We start from the raw sequence: 17,642 nt of genomic DNA, 5'->3' as shown, positions 1-17,642 counted from the left end.
CTTAAAGTGCACCTTGTTCTGCACTATTGACAGGAATGTCAACAAAGGCTTTTCCTTAGTTTGATTCAAACAGTCGCAGTAATTTTGCACAAACCAAGACCCACGTTCACTTGTGTTCGCTAACGTTGCTTTGTAAGGGATGAAATTTTAAAATTAGGTTCATTGTTTAAAAAATTTTGAAGCATATACTTTCAACAGTTGAGTAGAACACCACCAAATTGTGAATTGCTGGAGGGAACGTGATCCTGCAGGCGTTTCGGTTTTCGTAGGTCTTTTCACACTTATTCCTGTTGAACTTTGAGTCGGCCAATAACCCGCGGCAGGGCTGGAAATTTTAGTTCTTCCTTTAAACAACTTTATACCTATAAATAGGTCTGGAACCTACGCCGAAATTAATCAGTTTGAGGGTTTTTTCGAACTTGGTCAACTTTTTAATCGAGTCAATGATTTCATCTGTTGTGAAATGAACGAGCGTTTTCTGAACTTCGTGCAAGAGGTCGGTATAAATGATACCACCTTCATATCCGTGAGAAAGCACAAAAAGAAGAAATACGTCTGGGGTATCTAGAGGTTAAACAAATGCTAAGTAAGAAATAATACATTATTTATAGTCTGAGCTCACCTTTCGAGGAGAAAAATCGTAGCAGCTTATTCTGATCGCCAAGTAAATCGAGCAGATGCTCTTTTTTCGGCGATTTAAGATCACGAAAGTTGCAATTTCTTTTTTCTCCGAACGATGACTTCAGGTTCTGCACGTCAAGAGAATCCCCCTTTCGAGCTTTTTCTTGGTTCTCAAAATCGTAGTGGACGACAAGCACAAAGACGCTTTGAACAAAAGGGCACTCAATTTTTAAGATAAAGTATTGATTTGATATTTTTACTCGTTTGCATTATTTATCTGGGCGTCCGTTTTAAAGAATCCTAGGTTTGCCTGCCCGATGGGACGACCTTCTTCTTCACCTTGAAAATACGTCCTGTTTATTTATTATTTCTTACGATATTTGCAATAATTGGAAAGTTCCAACCAGCTTAAACAGTTTTCTTTTATAATATAGAATCTAAGTGTCCCTAGTAACCACTCAATGCTGATTCAAAATTGAAACAAGGCTGACATTCAAGGGCGTCAAACCTGATTCAAGTTTGACGTCAAGATTGATTCAATATCTGGAATGGTCCTTTTTTTCTTTGATCCAGACTTGAATCAATCTTGAATTTCAAAGTCAGCCAAAAATTCCCCTTGCGGGTATTTCACTTTTTTCGCATTGTTTTTCGGTTAATCACGTTTTTAACTTAAGTTTGTTTTCCTTGACGTCAAGACCAAATCAACAAAGAATCAAGGCTGAATTTCAAAATTAAATCCATTGCTTCTATTCTTTCAAAATTCAATTAATATTTTATTCATTTCAAAACATAACATACATTTTAACTATAAATACACAGTTTTCTTTTTTATTGACCAATTTTATTAACCGTTAGTGTTCGAAGCCGCCTATTGGTGGCGCAACCAGTGACTTAAATATTAGTTTTTAGGCACTTCCGCTGCAATTTCAGACTCAATCTAGCTACCGTGCGTTCTTAATTAAATATATGCTTTCTTTTGAAAACGAAAATCGGCTAAGCCAATCGCCGTAGAAACGTGAAAAACTATTTTTTGAAATCAAAAAAATGTTTTTTAACGTTTCTACGGCGAACGGCTAGACTGATTTGAGTTTTCAGCACATCAAAAGTGAGCATAATTAATTAAGAATGCACGGTAGCTAGATTGAGTCTGAAATCGCAACGGATGTGCCTTAAAAATTAAAGTTTTAAGAAAGTCTATGGTTGCGCCATCCGTTGACGGCTTCGAACACCGGGTTTATACAACTAGTCAATTGAGATCTGCCAAATTAATAGAAGTATATAGCTACAATACTTCAAATCACACCAAGTAAGCGTAATTAGCTTGAAAATGTTCCCTACAATTTTAACAGTTGCGAAAGTCTCATACAAATAGTTTTTAAGCTGTAAATAAATGGCACCAACAGTTAATTTTTATTTGAAAACACTTATTAGAATTATTCCTGCTATCATATGCATCCTGCTATTTAGATTTCTTTGGATGTATGCTGAAAGAAAATTCAGCCCAGCCAATCGCCGCAAACAGAATTGCCGGGAATGACTTTTTCATGGCAAAATATGTTTCTCGCGATCCTGTGTTGATTGGCTGGACTTATTTTGAGTTTCAACACTTACAAATAATTCATTTTACGAGCAGAATGCATAAGCAGCAGGATTGAGAACTTTATATCAGAAGTACACGGTTTTAGACAGTGGCGCGATCCGTTTGCAGCTTCAAACACTTAATCTTTCGCAATTGGTGAATTCTTTAACAATAATTCACAGTAAAACAAAATTAAAAACACAATGATGAGATGTAATCATAAATATAATTAAATCTGAATGGCTCTAGCGTGGGAAACTAAGTCTGGATTATTTCATCTTGTAGTGATAATTAAAATATTTATGAAATATAAAAAGATTTTATGTTCAAGTACAGTGCAGCAGCTGTTTCGGCTACCCAAATCAATATGGTAATGCGTATATTTGAATGTGTTTTAGAGGTGAAGTATACATGTTGAGAAGGAAGGCTGAAACTGCTGCTGTACAGTGTACCTTATAAATTTCTTAAATTTGAACTGAACAATTTGACAAAATTGGGAAGCGAAAATTCACCATTTGCAGATGCCCTTGGTGTTCAAAGCCACCAGAGAGAGGATTGCTCCAGCATGTTTTTTTTAAATGCTTTAATTATGCTTTGACTTGAGACTCAAGTCCTACTACTGTGCAATGTCCAACTGGCTGCTTAGAACACCAAGGGCTTACATAACTGGTGAACGTTCTTTTTCTTTCTGGCCTTTCCTGGCCTCGCTTCTGCATTCTTGTTCGGAAGACGAGCAGACCGCGCAGAAACATCTGTATTGGCTTCGGCTGCAACTCGTAGTGTCGTGCAGTGCCCTTGTGTCTCAGCATGCACTTGGTACTGTGGAGATAAAACATTTTAACCATCTAAATTATATTTCAATCTTAAAATTGCAAAATTATTACAATTTTTACTGTGAAACACTTACCCATGACGTGCTGTCCTGCTTGTTAAATCTGGCCAAGTAGTAGATCTAGCTGCCCGGTGAACGTCCCTTGTTAAATTATTTATCTCTAGTTGTAGTTACATCAGACCTGTTAAAAAATTAATTAAAATTCAATTAAGCAGTTTTGTGATATTGGAGGTCGATTGGACGCGATTTTACAGCGTTGAAATTTTTAGGTGGCAGTCATATTATTTGCTTAAAGTGCTTAAGTGCTTGTTCTAAAAGATGGTGAAATTCCAAATTTGAAGCTCGGGAATGGGGGCGTTCCCTATTTTTTCGGTATCTAGAAATTCCCGAAAAACGAATTGTGTTAATGAATTCTAAACTGCAACTCTTGACTGCGTTGAGTTATCACCTTGAAATTTTCACTGCCCAACCTAGTTTTTTATCCTGAACAACTTTTGCATTCACAAAAAATTCGCAGGTGGAAGGTCAAGGTCACCTTTTGCGACCTTTTTTTGAAAATTCAAAATTAAGGGATGATAGCCCGCTACGATTTTTTTGGGGTTCAGGGCTGAAATGTAGCCCGTGAAATTCTGCACAAGCACACCAAGTTTCATAGGTGCAATCGCGATAGTTTTGCTGCAATTCGAATTTGAAGTTTGAAAAAAACATGCTCGAGGCCGCTTGACCGCGCATGCACTCTGAGCGGCGAGTTCGCCTCTCGTTCGTCAAGTTGATTTTTTTCGCATTTCTCTTGCTTAAAAACAGCAAGAGGGCCTAGGGTAGACCAAGGAAGGTTGAAATCGACCTTCAGGATCTGTCCCTGACGTGACCCTGAGATTAAAAATTTCGAAAATTTCCAATTTCATCGAACTTGGTGTCTTTTTATAGGTTTTCACCACTATACAGCTCAAATTTACAGCCAAAACTGCCGAATGTAAATCCTGAAACCAGTTGTTGAAATAATTGTAGTATTAGCCATAAATCCAGACGTTAAAAATGGTCAAATTTTGAAATCTTTAATTTATTATAAGACTCTTCTTTTTCGTACACATTAAGTTCATATATTGAGTGTTAAAATTTAATTATCGTTTTTTAATAAGTTAAAAAAATTTATTTAGAGCAATACCAAATAAATTAAATATTTAAAAAAATATAAAAAGTAAGGAAACAAAATTTTTTAGTTTTTAAAATTAGCGTATTTGCCAGTGCATTTAATAACATTTTTTCATAGTATTAAGCATAAGATCCTTAATTATCAACACATATCATAAACCTCATGTTTGCAAAATTGAAGTAATTTTCATAAATATAAGACTAAAAAATTTTGACCATTTTAACTCATTCACGTCTGGATTAATTGCTACCAAAATTATTTCAAGAACTGGTTTCAGGATTGTCATTCGGCAGTTTTGGCTGAATATTTGAGCTGTACAGTGGTGAAAACCTATAAAAAGACACCAAGTTCGATGAAATTGGAAATTTTCGATATTTCGTATCTCAGGGTCACGTCAGGGACAGATCCTAAAGGTCGATTTCAACCTTCCTTGGTCTACCCTAGGCCCTCTTGCTGTTTCTAAGCAAGAGAAATGCGAAAACAACTTGACGAACAAGAGGCGCACTCGCCGCTCAGAGTGCATGCGCGGTCAAGCGGCCTCGAGCAGTTTTTCAAACTTCAAATTCAAATTGCAGCAAAAACTATCGCGATTGCACCTATGAAACTTGTAGTGCTTGTGCAGAATTTCACGGGCTACATTTCAGCCCTGAACCCCAAAAAAATCTAAAGGTTCTATCATCTCTCAATTTTGAATTTTCAAAAACAGGTCGCAAAAGGTGACCTTGACCTTTGACCTGCGAATTTTTTGTAAAGGCAAAAGTTGTTTAGGATCAAAAACTAGGTTGGGCAGTGAAAATTTCAAGGTGATAACTCAACGCAGTCAAGAGTTGCAGTTTAGAATTCATTTACAGAATTAGTTTTTCGGGTATTTTTTAGGTACCGAAAAAATAGGGAACGCCCCCATTCCCGAGCTTCAAATTTGGAATTTCACCATCTATTAGAACAATTACTTTAAGCAAATAATATGACTGCCACCTAATAATTTCAACGCTGAAAAATCGCGTCCAATCGACCTCCATTCTCACAAATAACTGCTATTTTCTTTTTTTCACACATGTATGTGGGATAAAGCATGATAAAGGAAAACTCCTTATAAATTAAGTTAAATTTCTAAATATGCGGAAGTGCAGGAAACTGGTTGAAATGCTGGCACCCTATATGAAATATATTTTGTGGGAAAGAAAAAGTTTTTTTTTAACAAATACTTCAAAAGTAATTATTATTTGATAAAAAATTATATTTTTTTAACTTATTTGCGAAAACTTTATCTCATATTTGGAATATTATATAGGATAGAATATTAAAGTTCATTGTACGTTAAAACATTAAATACTAACTCTACAAGATGGTACAATCAACATTAAAAATTTGTAATGATTCTATTTTTTAATTTCGAATTCAATTTCAAAAAATTAAAAACAAATGAACTAATTTTATGAACCTGTCATTTTTGGGTCTTCAGGAAAGTTGTTCAATTTATAGTCCAGGCTCCAGACTGTGGACAAGTTGGTGTTTTCTCAAGAGGAGTTTTTAAGTCTCATTTAAGTCAGTCATAATTTAAAACCATACTGAAAAATATTAAATATTATTTAATTCAATCAGAAAATTTTCGAATAAGAATGAAAAATTAAAATTTAATGCTGATCGACCGATGAGATATCCTAATATCAATTAATATTTTATATAAAATAATCAACATTTTTTAAAATGTGAAATGGTCTGAAACCTGTCACTTAAGTAGGGGAAAAAATTAAATAGTTTTTTCTAAGTGGTAACATAATTTTCAAAATTGTTTGTGAGGTATTATAGAAATAATAATAATAAAAACTTAACTTTAGTCGGTTGGCCAAACATGCAGTATCGATTAGTATGGAATATTATGATTCATGCACTCAATTCTATCAATTTTCAATGATCTTGTGACCTGTGACACTCCGAAAGCAAGTTTCGAAAGTGTTGGTTTTTTTAATTAATTTTTAGCAAGCCGGTTAGATCCAGATTTTGACCAGCTAAATTGGCAAAAAAATATCGGCTATTATTAGAAACTTAATTGCTAAAATTCTGGTAAGTTAAAAAGTTTCACCTGAAATTTTAAAAATTAAAGGCTATTTCCAACTTAAAAAAATTTTAAATTGAACACTGTTTTTGCAGGAAAAAATTTATCATAGCCATAAATCCATCCAACTAAGAAAAGCCGAAAATTTAAGCTAGTAAAATATCTGGTTTTAACTATTAGAAACACGTCAAGAACTGGCTGGTCAACCAGTGTCCAAAAAGTTCCAAATTTTGATTAAAATCTGGAACTCTGGGAACTGGCTGATGTTCGCTGTTAAGGAAAATTAATTTTAATATTAAATATATTACCTTATTGAAGGCTGCACAGCAAAAATTTTCTTTCCAGCCGTCCATCTGGGTGCCCGAAAACAGATCGCTGATGCAACAGCAACAAAAAAGGATTCTTCTTTTCCTCTTGGGAAAAAGGCTCCTCCTATAACGGAAAAACAATAACAACAAATTATATCATGCATGTATACATTTTTCAAAAATTCATTATGAATAAACAACCGACACAAATAAGAGTAAAAACTACAAACATTAAATGTACGTGTCTTAAAAATGAACTCTTTAGCCAAAATTATGGACAAAAACTAATTTTTGAGACGTGATGCAACACCAGAACGAATGATATTGGAAAATTACATCGCCTATTTAATGTTTAAGTTAATAAAAACGACAAAAACAAACAGAAATTGAAATTTTTGAGCTTGTGTTTTTTGGTACTAAACCAAAACAAACCAAACTCTGCGCGTATTACCCGTACCCCCGCGACCAAATTCATGTAAAATCAAAGCCCTTACCTTGTACGACATCCATCATCCGATTTAGGGTCCGTTATGCAGTTGATCTGTCACAAAAACCACTTAAAACAAAGGAGATAAACATCCGCGGCCGCCAGACATGAAGATGATGCAATCCAAACCAGCTGTTGCGTTGGCTGGCAGCGCGAGCGACAGTGGCGACAGTGCGACGAACGCGCGAGGCAATAAGCGAGAGCGCGCGATGGCACTAAGTCCACACACTCAAGGATGGAATAATTTACAAGTCCGCGGAAAAATTAAATTCACCTCGAATTAATTGGAAATGTGTTTTCATTTGATTTTTTGCTCACGTGAACAGATTATTTAACATCGCAAAAATATTTCAAGACTGATTCAAGCCTAAAGCAGATCTGAATCAGACTTGAATAAGTTGAATAAATTGGGGTAGCAAACCCTTCTCCCCCAATTTTTGATTTGGGCAATTTCAACGATTTTAAGAAATTTTCTTGAAAATAATTTTTCTTCTATTTTAAATCAACCTTGATCAAATTTGATTCAGTCTTGACGTGTCAAGAGTGCTAGTATCAGCAAAGCACTTCATTTAACTTAGTTAATGATAATGAATTCGGTCATTTTGAAGCTCATTAAATAATTTCCAAACATGAGTTTTTTCAAAAAGACCATAATATCATGATTGTTGAAGTTCAAGACCAATTCAAGAATGCTTCAAAATCGCACTTGCCGTTACCTGACCAAAACAAAAATTGTCAAATTTGGTAGCCATGAACGAGATTTTAACTTCCCAAAAAGAATTTCATCAAAATGAGCAACTTTTACCCTTCTTGAATTTCAACAGCAAATCAAATGACTCTTGATCAACCTTGATGGTTACTAGGGGTGTTTCTAAATACCTTTTTTCAATAAATCTTCCATTGTGTGGCAACATCTGTATATAAACCTGAAATGCAGGAGATCTTGTTAAGCGAATAAATCCTTTATTTTAATTCATTTTTAATAAATGTTATTTTCGATAACTTCATATGTATATCGAGAAGTAGAATATCAAGTTTAGTGTAAAAAGAGGCGTTAATGGCAGTAAATTTGAGATTATTTTGTAAATTTTTATATATAGTAATGCGCGGATCAATTACCAATTTGGTTTTCGAATTAAAAAATATAAAGCGAAATAATTGTTTTTAATATAAATTATTTAAACTTTAATATTTTGTCCGTTTACTTTTTACGCTCGCTAGGAACTTCACATAAGAATTAAGAATCTCTTCATAGATTTAAGATATTTAATTATGAACAAAATTTAATATAAATTATTTATTAATGGCAGCCCCTATTATTTCAAGTGCATCTCTTATTATTTCGACGCCTGACCGGCGGGAATCAACACAGATCGCTTTCCGGACCCCATTGCTCAGGGTCACGTCAGGGTGAATGTCAATTTGGACCTTCCTAGGTCAACCCTAGGCCCCCTTGTTGTATTTAAGCAAATGAAATGCGAGAAAATATTCAAAACGAACGAGAGCAGGTGAACTTGCTGCTCAAAGGCAAAGGCCATTCGGTGTTTTGGCCCTAGAAGAATTCTGTCAGGTCACTTTTTAAGGAACAAAGCGCCCATTTTTTATATTTTCAAAGTCATAATCAAGGACTTAAAATGAAATTTAAGGAAAAGGCTTGAAAATTGTTCGAAAAACTAACTCAATCTCCTAAATTCGAGGGCCGAAGCTAAATCGAAGCGAAAAGGCGAACGTTTTTTCCTGCCCAATGGGATTTTATTTCACACCTATCCCTCCACTGATTAAAATCCATTGTTATTCGTTCTTGGCAGGACGACTGCCACTGCGATGAAAGTATAAGGGAGTGAGAGAGTCTTAGTTTTGCAAAACAAAGCTTAATTAATATCTGAAGAATATCAAGCGCGCTTCTCACTTGAAGATTTGTGGCGAGTGATTTTTTACGAAGAGGCAAAATGGGTGGCGGCGTTGGAAGAGTATCGCGAAAAGTGGCTCCGGGACCCATCTCAGGGTAGGGTATCCTGAAAAAGGTCGTTAGGATACTGCAAGCTATAGCCGAATCAAATACCAATCTTATGAGGGGTCGCGGTTGAGAATCGAACAATCGGTCGAATTTTAATGAAAAATAAAACCATTATTTTGCTCTGCGAGCATCACGCACGTCGCGAAATTTAAGATTGTGCAAAATATTTTGGTTGCACGCGCACAAAAAACAAAATCTAAATGGATATTTTGAAGAGTTAGTCACGTACATCCGGCCGAAAAGAGAGCATGCCGGCGCCGGCGGTAATCAAGAAGCGCGCCTGGCTGAACGAACAGCCGGGCGCACGTTGCATATACAGTATTTGCACTCCTCCGCGCGAGTGCAAATCCGAAAAAATTAATTCTCAAAACAATCGCAGGGCCAAATAGCCCGATATTTAGAAAACCTTCATCAATGAAAGAATCGCGAAAACTGAAAAAGTCGCCGGGGCGCTGCGCGTGTCCGCTCTCAGCGCTTAAATGAGCATTGTGAAACTAGGAGCAGCCAAAAATTACTAATGACGCTAACAAAATGGTGGTGCAACCTGAGGAAGGTTGGTGAGAGGCGAGGGAGAAAAAGAATCGCTAAGCATCGCCAAACATGTTCGAAAGTAGAGAAAATAGCATGAAAAACGCGCCGTGGACACGATCTCAGGTCGGGTAACCCTGAAAAAGGTCATCAGGGTATTGCCCATTAAAGCCGATCTAAATACCTATCTTACGAGAGGTCTGTGTCGAGGATAGAACGAGCGGTTGCATTTTGAGAAAAATTAAACCATTGTTATTTGTGTTCTCCAAGTCGGATGAAAGCGAAAAATCCCAAGAAAAAAATCGAAATTTTATTTTTCTATGGCCTCTAAAAATCTCAAAATCTGAATGTAGACGGGTGATGGTAGTCTGCATAAGGTTAAATAGTTGGGAACCCTTTTTGGGTCCGCGTTTTGGAAAAAAATACGTTTTATTTATATTTTATTCTAAAGGAGAAAATTGCAAAATCACGTTTTTCAAGCTTCAATTTCTATCTCCTCCTAGAATTATTATTATATCGGCTCGTAATAGGTCTCAAAAGATTCCAAAATAAATTTCGGGTCGCTGAATTATGAATTTATTGACATAATTCCGTGCGGGAATTTTCGAAATAAAAAAATCCCTTTTCCTAGAAAGTCAAACAGGTTGATAAAACTGTCACAAAATTTGAATCAACTAATACGCAAATCAGTATCAGATGGCTAGGTGGCATATCAGGGAACATTTCGGGTCGAGGTGCAGATATTTTTTGAAATTTTTAATTTTTCTAGAAATTCTAACCTTCTTAAAATTGCAGTAATTCAATAAATGGTCAAATTTTGGCAAACTGATCACGGGCGGACGCGTGCCCCGCTGAGAGGCATCGACTGGTGGAAGAATCACCGCCGTGCGGCCCACAGGGCCCCGCAAGGGCCCCGAAAACCAATATTACGTAATGTTACAAACCACATTTTTGCACCTTAAAAAATAAATAACTCGACTCTTATGTTTCGTACAGTGAGAAAACCAATGTTCATTGTCCTCGCCGTAAAATAAATTTCAAAAGCGCACCCTTCCCGCTAGGTAGCCACCCTTAATGCGAAAAAAACTGCTGTTTTTTATATTGTATTATGTGTAGAATAGAACAGCGCAGGTCGAAAGGCGCGCCTAATCCGTCGTATCGCTTAACACACGCGAGAATTTCGGCTCACTCGAAAGAATAAAGACGCATTAAGAGGAAAGGAGAGAAGTGTCTACTCTCATTACGCCGAACGTAATGCTTCTGAGATTTATAATAATTGCGAGAGGGATGACGTCAGAGAACACACACGGAGAAAAACACGAACCTGACCCCGATGGATCAAAACGAGCAAGAAGAGAAGCGAGCACGAATTTCCAGGGAATATATCTGAAAATTTTCTAGCTGGGTGCTGAGGCCAAAGGCCAAAATCAGACTCTTTGCTAAAATTGACAATTTTGAAAAACTAAAATTTGTCAAAATTAATCGACAGTATAAGACCCAGATTCCCTATTTTTTCTAGATTTTCAGTAAAAACAACGTTGGTCCAAAGCTCCACTCGGTAAGGCCTTGCTGATTAAATTTCCAGTTTTTCTCTAACTAGTGTTAAAATTGCTTTACTTTTCCAGTTTTTCGGCGACGGCGAGGCTTATAATCCTAAAAAAACCTGACCAGTTAGACCAACTGTCACTTTTTACTAAAAATGTAAGTATAATTCGACCTCGCTGGTCCTCATAGTCGGCGGCGGGCGCGCGGGCCGATCGAATTTATCAGCTTTCCGGCAGCCACGACCTAATTGCAGCGGAAGAGACCCATGCATGCGCGTGGTTGTTAAAATTACTCATAATTGCGGAGCAATGGAGCACACAAATAGTGTGAAATAATTAATTCGTTTTTATTTTCGTTTCAAATTCTAAATTCCGACATTTGACGCGTCAGCTGACAAAATAAAACCAGAGTCGCGCACGAATTAAATAATTTAATTAGCTAAACGAAGTAGGCTATGTGAAAAGGGTTTGGTTGCGAGGGTGCTAGCAACAATAACACGAATTATATTCGGGTTAATATATGGAACCAGCACACGCACAAATAACAATTGGGAAGTGCCAGGGTTGCAGGGATTTTTTAGTGTGTCGCAAAAAATAAGAATTCTTTCCGCGTTTTTGAACCAGTCAGCTGATGACTTATTCACTCTCGAGGAATTTAAAATAATGGAAATTCGTAGAAACCGGGTCTATAGTACACCCTGCTCTTGTATAAACCACGCAAGAAATACAGTATTTAAAAATTAATAAATAAAGCGTCGAGCCTCAATTAGCAGAGGTGCGTTAAAAATCTTGCGTTTGCTTAATGAATTAAAAAAACTTTTGCGAAAATGTGCACAATTATCTCAAGAGAAAAATTTATACAATTTTGAGCCATTATTCAAACGAAACCAAAAATCGTCTAAATCTTCCAAAAGACCGTTCAATTTGGGCTACAAAAATAACGAGCATTTTCCCAAAACATCTGTCATTTTTCACAGCCCTAGACATAATGAAGATAAGATAAAGATTGTATTTATATACATCATACATACAAGAAATAAAATACTTAAATTTTTAAAACGCAGAGGTGTGCAAAAAATGTAGCATATTATTATATGTTATTTGCTAATAAGTCGATGTAAAAAACCTTACTTTTGCACAACCGGACACAATTATGTCAAGAATAATAAACGCTGCTCTCGTGCAGATCAAATTCACGGTCGGAAAAGAGCATTTTCCAAACTCACCGCTTCAGCAGAGGGCGAGGGATGCTCCTAATTCGTCATAGCACACACGATACACGAGACGCACTGCTGCTGGCTGCTCTCGGCGTTTTAATGTAAATGCTCCCGAGATTTTAAGGCGACAGGGAAAACGTCAGAGACCACTTGTTTGCGGCAAGGAGAGCCTTGCTTCGCGCTCCGTCTGTCGCCCACCGCGTGTATCACAAAAAAAATGGTGAATCGTGGGTTTTAAATTTTAACTAAACAATGGCCTTTTCTTCTTCATTTCCAATCTAGCGTTTTTTTTAAAATATATGGCGATTATAAACTGGTTCTTATCCTTTCAATCTTCCTTAAGTCATCAAAAGATAAAAATGTGCATAAATTATTAGCTTTTTCAGCAATTCTGCAGACAAATTAGGACACAACACACTGTGGGCTTTTTATAAATTGAAAAAGAATTTAAAATACCGTTAACAAAATTAGCGCTATCAAATTCCCAGCAGTCGCTGTTAGAGCCTTAAAAATCTGCTGGCTTCAGTGATTTCGAGGATTTTACTATAGAACTCCTCATTGACAGGAAAAATTTCTTCGTTTGGAATATTTGCAAGTAAAAAATCTCGTGGACGCAGGAAAGAAATTAATTAGGACGTTTTACACGTCACAAAAATACTATCAGTTTTAAGAAAACCACAAAAACCTTCATTTTCTTTAATTTCTGTTTTTTCAGCCTGTTTCTGTTATTTAAATAATTAACTGCGGCTGCTCGAGTGCTCACCGCAGCGCGGCGAAATTCACGAAATGTAATCTCTCCCGACCGACAGCCAAGAACAAAAATTATTTTGATTCAGGCTCCGTGTGTCTGTTCAACTCACTCGCGGCGGCAGCCTAAATTTGACCAAATGCGCGGTGTCAAAGCATTACCATACAATAATTTGTGTCTGTGAATTCGCCTTTCGCCTCGAGCCACGAAATTAAAACTCAGATTGTGCTTCGAGAGCAGAGGAATGAGACTAAAGTGCAGTTTGCTCATTTTCCTGCTCGAAATGCTGTCAATTTGGCGATTGCCGGCGCTGCACCAAAAAAAGCCACGAGTCTAGTCTTCAAGGAGTGACGGCTGCAGAAAACATCGTGTTCCAGCATCGTTCACAAGATTTACAATAAAATTGTTCCGATAGAAATATTTAATGCATTTTATGTTCGCTCAATAAGTCTCAAACTTAACTAGGGGGACGCATTTCTTTACTTCGAAATCTTCTGTTTTTCTTTATTTGGTCTGAGAAGCACTTTCCTCAGGCACTGTTTTATTTTTCATTGCATTTTTCTGCCGCTCGCATCTAAATGTGGCCACAATTTTACTTTTTAACAAAATTTTGCGTGACGCAAAGATAAAAAAAAATGATGCTTTTCTTTGTCACGACAAGCATGTCACTTTGTTTTTTTTACTATTTTAGATTTTTGATGAAATGCGTAATACGTTCCTTGGAAAAAACGCGCCTGCAGCAAGTGAAAGTATGCAACCGATGAAGATTTATTGCTTTGCGAGATGCAAATTCTCGCACAATAAAATCATGGTGAAAAGTAACACTATCGTATTTGTAGTGAAAATATTTGCATCGGAGTTTCAGCCAAGAATGGGAATATTTTTCCAATGGACGCGCTCCGGACTCAGGACCAAAAGGTGATCGCGCGAGCAGCCACACATTCGTCTCAGTGTTCCCGCCCAACCTTTGACCTTTCTTTTTTTTGCAAAATCGTTGGTAACGAATTAAGAGGAGCGTTTTTTTTGTTTAATTCTGTCCAGAGGAGGAGCTCCACGAAGGCTAAATTGATTTAATTTCCGAATTAAAGATGGTCTTGACGATGTGTCATTTTTATTATCCTGATATAATTCAAAATGTACTTTCAAATCCCAGAAAATTCGAAAATCTCATCACATTTCGTCTGTAAACCAAATATCATCACAGTTAATAAATCGAATTTGCAATATTTTGGTCAATTTATTTCCTGCCATAAATTGAAAAAAAAATCAAATCACGATGAATTATATGCCCGTGTCCGTCGTGCCGAGGCCAGTTCGCCTTTAATTGCTGCTCGTTAATTCCAATAAATTTATTTGATCACGACAGAGTGCGCCATGCGGTATTTCTTCAGTCTCCTCTAGACGCTGCTTTTTATTCCAGCCGCCGCGACCGCTTCACTGTTCTTATTTTTTTCTCCTGCCAGCTGCCGCAACCTCCTCTCTGAACACACAAATCGCGATAACGCAAAAGCGGCCTTGACAACTCTACTTCTTTCTAATCAGCACCAAAAAACAAACAAGATCAACTAGCTAAATTTTTTCACATCAAAGTAGTTTCCACTATTCCGGTAGTTGCTTTCTATTTTATTCAAAAATTATATCACATCAGCAGAGACTAATTTTCATTCAGGAATAATTTTATGGTTTTATTTATTTTTAAATGTTTCATAACATAAAAAGGTAGCATGGTGCGATGCTTGACGTATTTACTATTTAATTTGTTCGACTGTTCCTCGCTTCTATTAAATTTGTCTCTCTAGAAAATTACTCGATCGACACGCAGCTGGAATTAACCTCTTCCACAATCCACAGAGAAAACGTGGCTTTCGCGCTTAAAGAGGTCGAATTGAGAGACGTCACAGTCACAGTTCTTACTCGCAGCAGAAAACTCTCGAAGTTGCTACGCGAGGGCAGCATCTCTCTCACTATTACTCACCGCTTTGCTTCTTCACGGCCACAAAAAATGTATAACTATAGAGCAAGAGCAGAGCAGCTGATTTGGCCGCGGCCGTGTTTTTGCGGCGTTTATGTCTCGCGAATTGTTTCGGATTTGACTCGTTTTTCGCGGTTTGCAGACGATCGGCGGCGATGCGGCGCTTGCACTTTTCGGCGCCGCTGTTGGCGCCGCCAGACAAGGCCGTGCTCGGCAAGTTACGGAAAAAGAGCGGCGACACGTTCAACAAGTGCATGGAGCCGCTCGAGAAGTGCGGAAACCAGGTCGCCAAGGTATTAAAAAAACCTGAAATTATAGCTCCTGCAGAGATTTAAAGGGCCCTTCGACCCTGCAGGGCGCACCTTTGAAATGATTCAGAGCTGTGTAATGGTTCATTAGTTGCAATACGTTTAGAATTGAGACATTAAGTTCGTGGAATTCAACGATTATGATTTCCTTAATTTTAAAAATTAATTACAATTTAAACACGTAATTATGCATACAGAATATATTTGTAAAAAAAGAATAAAATTTTCTCTCGGGACGTTCAATTTTTCCTTAAAATAATTACTCTTTTACCTTTCAGTTGGTACCTTGAGGACCTGTGGGTGGCCGCGGGTCAGCGGCTCTTCCTGGTGGCGTCAGGTCTCTTTAAGAAACTCATAGGTGCGTTTTTACCCTGACCCTGAATTTCCACATTTTATTATATGTAAATTAAAATTCAGGTTCGCCTGGAGGACCATGGAAATGTGCTGGGCGAATAAATTGGCTGGCGAGGAGACGGTCCAAGTGGCGGCCCACGTCCAGCACCAGGTTGGCGACGTAAGCAAGCTTTAAAAATTTTATTTAAATTTAAACATGAACCGGTTTGTTCAAAGAAATGGCTTTAATCTGAATTAGTCCTTAATTTCACTCAGGGTACAGTTTAAAAAGGCTGCTTTAGTTGGAGCGGAGGTGACAAAAATTTGTTTTTCGCAATTTTCTGCTCTGAATGAATTTTTTTGCTCCATCCTGATAGGTCTGGAACCTGAGAAATAAAATCAAAGAGTCGTTTTATCTAGTAAACCAAATTTTCAGCTCTCTAACTTTGCAAAAACTGGATTTATTAGGTGTTAAATTGTCAAAAGTCGGAAAGAAAATTAAAAATTGACCCTGAAATTTTTTTTATTTGCAGACACGTGAGAGCAGCTGTTGCGTGAGGAGCTGCTTACCTGACGAGGGTTGACCCTGATTGGCAGAAGCAGGAGGACACCCAGGGCAGCGACTCGGAGGTGGAGCGACTCCGACTTGCCGTTCGAGACGTCGGTGTTGAGCGGCCGCAATTTGAACCCTTCGTCGAAGGGCCAGGTGCGCACCAGCAGCACTGACGAGATCACCTTCAGGTATGCTCATCCTAATTCATTTACCTTCAGTTCTATAAGAAGCTGAGAACTCCCCGACCTGACATCAGGGTAAATACCCTTAGTTAGTGTGAAAATTTATCTGAATTTGCTTTCTGGCCTTTTTTAATTAATTATTTCTTAAAAAGAATAAACCTGAGTCAGGGTAGGGTGTTTATAACGCCATCTTTGTCTTCGCCTGGTTTGAGTTAAGTTTCGATTTTAATTATGGACTCTTGTTTCAGCGGTCTGGCGACGAAGTGAGCGTCGGCGCGCGAGCGGGTGCAGCACTCGGGCCCGGGCCGCTTCTCTGATTCGCGCCACCAGCTGAGAGCTGAGCGAGGCCGAGTGCCACCTTCAGGGACACCACCTTCCAAACCAACGTCTATAGCCATTGCCTGTGATTCGCCCCCTCCCCTCTCTCACCCCTAAACCACCTTTCAAATAAATATTCACTGTATTTAATCTTGGCTCTTCTTTCTTTTCATCCTACTTTATTTAATTAGCACGAAAAAATTTTAAAACTGCAGGTTCTCAGCTGCGCTGCTTGAAAACTCCCTCTCGCTGCAGTAAATGTGGGAATAAAATTTGAGAATCGCTGCGCAAATTAAAGTATTAATTTGTTGCAAAGTTCAGCAGGAGAAATCGCTTCAGCACATGAGTGGCCTGCTTAAAATTTATTTGACCAGTAATCGCATGGGAACTGTTCGGCTATAATCTATAATGCCTGTAAAGGTTGGTGTCCCGGCTTATTATAAATGTTGCAGCCGGATTTTAGCGATTTCCTCCTTGCGAGTGTGGGATCAGGATCTAAAGCGAGAATCACTTACCTGTCACTAGTCCTGGGAACGACCTTTTCCCTTCTCAGCGGTGGAGACGCATTTTGGAGGCTGACGCGTACTGGAGCTGCTGGCTGTTCTTCAAACGTTGACAACCATTTGAATTTGTTTGTTAATTTATTTTGGGCTCGAAATGAGACAAAGTAAACTGTTTTTATCAAGAAATTTTGAATTAATTGCGTTCAGTTAAGTGCGAAATCCATTATTTATTCGGTTAGACCTTCAAATAAATTTGTTTATCATTTATTTTGCTCTCGCACAATGAAAAGATTAATGCAAAAGTTTACTATCACTTGAAAAAATATTCAATGAGCTTTGAAAATAGAATAAGTGGCAGCTCCTTTGATTAATGGTGAAATATT

General features: G+C 37.6%; 2 long non-coding RNA genes across 2 annotated transcripts; one reads left to right on the top strand and one right to left on the bottom strand.

Annotated features, from left to right (window-relative positions):
• Positions 1-1,725: 1,725 nt before the first annotated feature.
• On the bottom strand, positions 1,726-6,674 carry LOC135941821 (uncharacterized). The gene is made up of 3 exons (XR_010575015.1): positions 6,550-6,674; positions 3,108-3,213; positions 1,726-3,019 (listed from the first exon to the last, which is right to left on the bottom strand). It is a non-coding gene; the product is annotated as an uncharacterized LOC135941821 (long non-coding RNA).
• An 8,471-nt stretch (positions 6,675-15,145) lies between these two features.
• LOC135941820 (uncharacterized) lies at positions 15,146-16,891 on the top strand. The gene is made up of 5 exons (XR_010575014.1): positions 15,146-15,355; positions 15,649-15,728; positions 15,788-15,884; positions 16,237-16,444; positions 16,687-16,891. It is a non-coding gene; the product is annotated as an uncharacterized LOC135941820 (long non-coding RNA).
• Positions 16,892-17,642: the final 751 nt, after the last annotated feature.

The sequence above is a fragment of the Cloeon dipterum genome, chromosome 4 (assembly GCF_949628265.1).
Source record: "Cloeon dipterum chromosome 4, ieCloDipt1.1, whole genome shotgun sequence".
Taxonomy (NCBI): Eukaryota; Metazoa; Arthropoda; class Insecta; order Ephemeroptera; family Baetidae; genus Cloeon; species Cloeon dipterum.
Note: the sequence above shows the minus strand (reverse complement) of the source record. Positions and strands in the feature narration are given on the sequence as shown.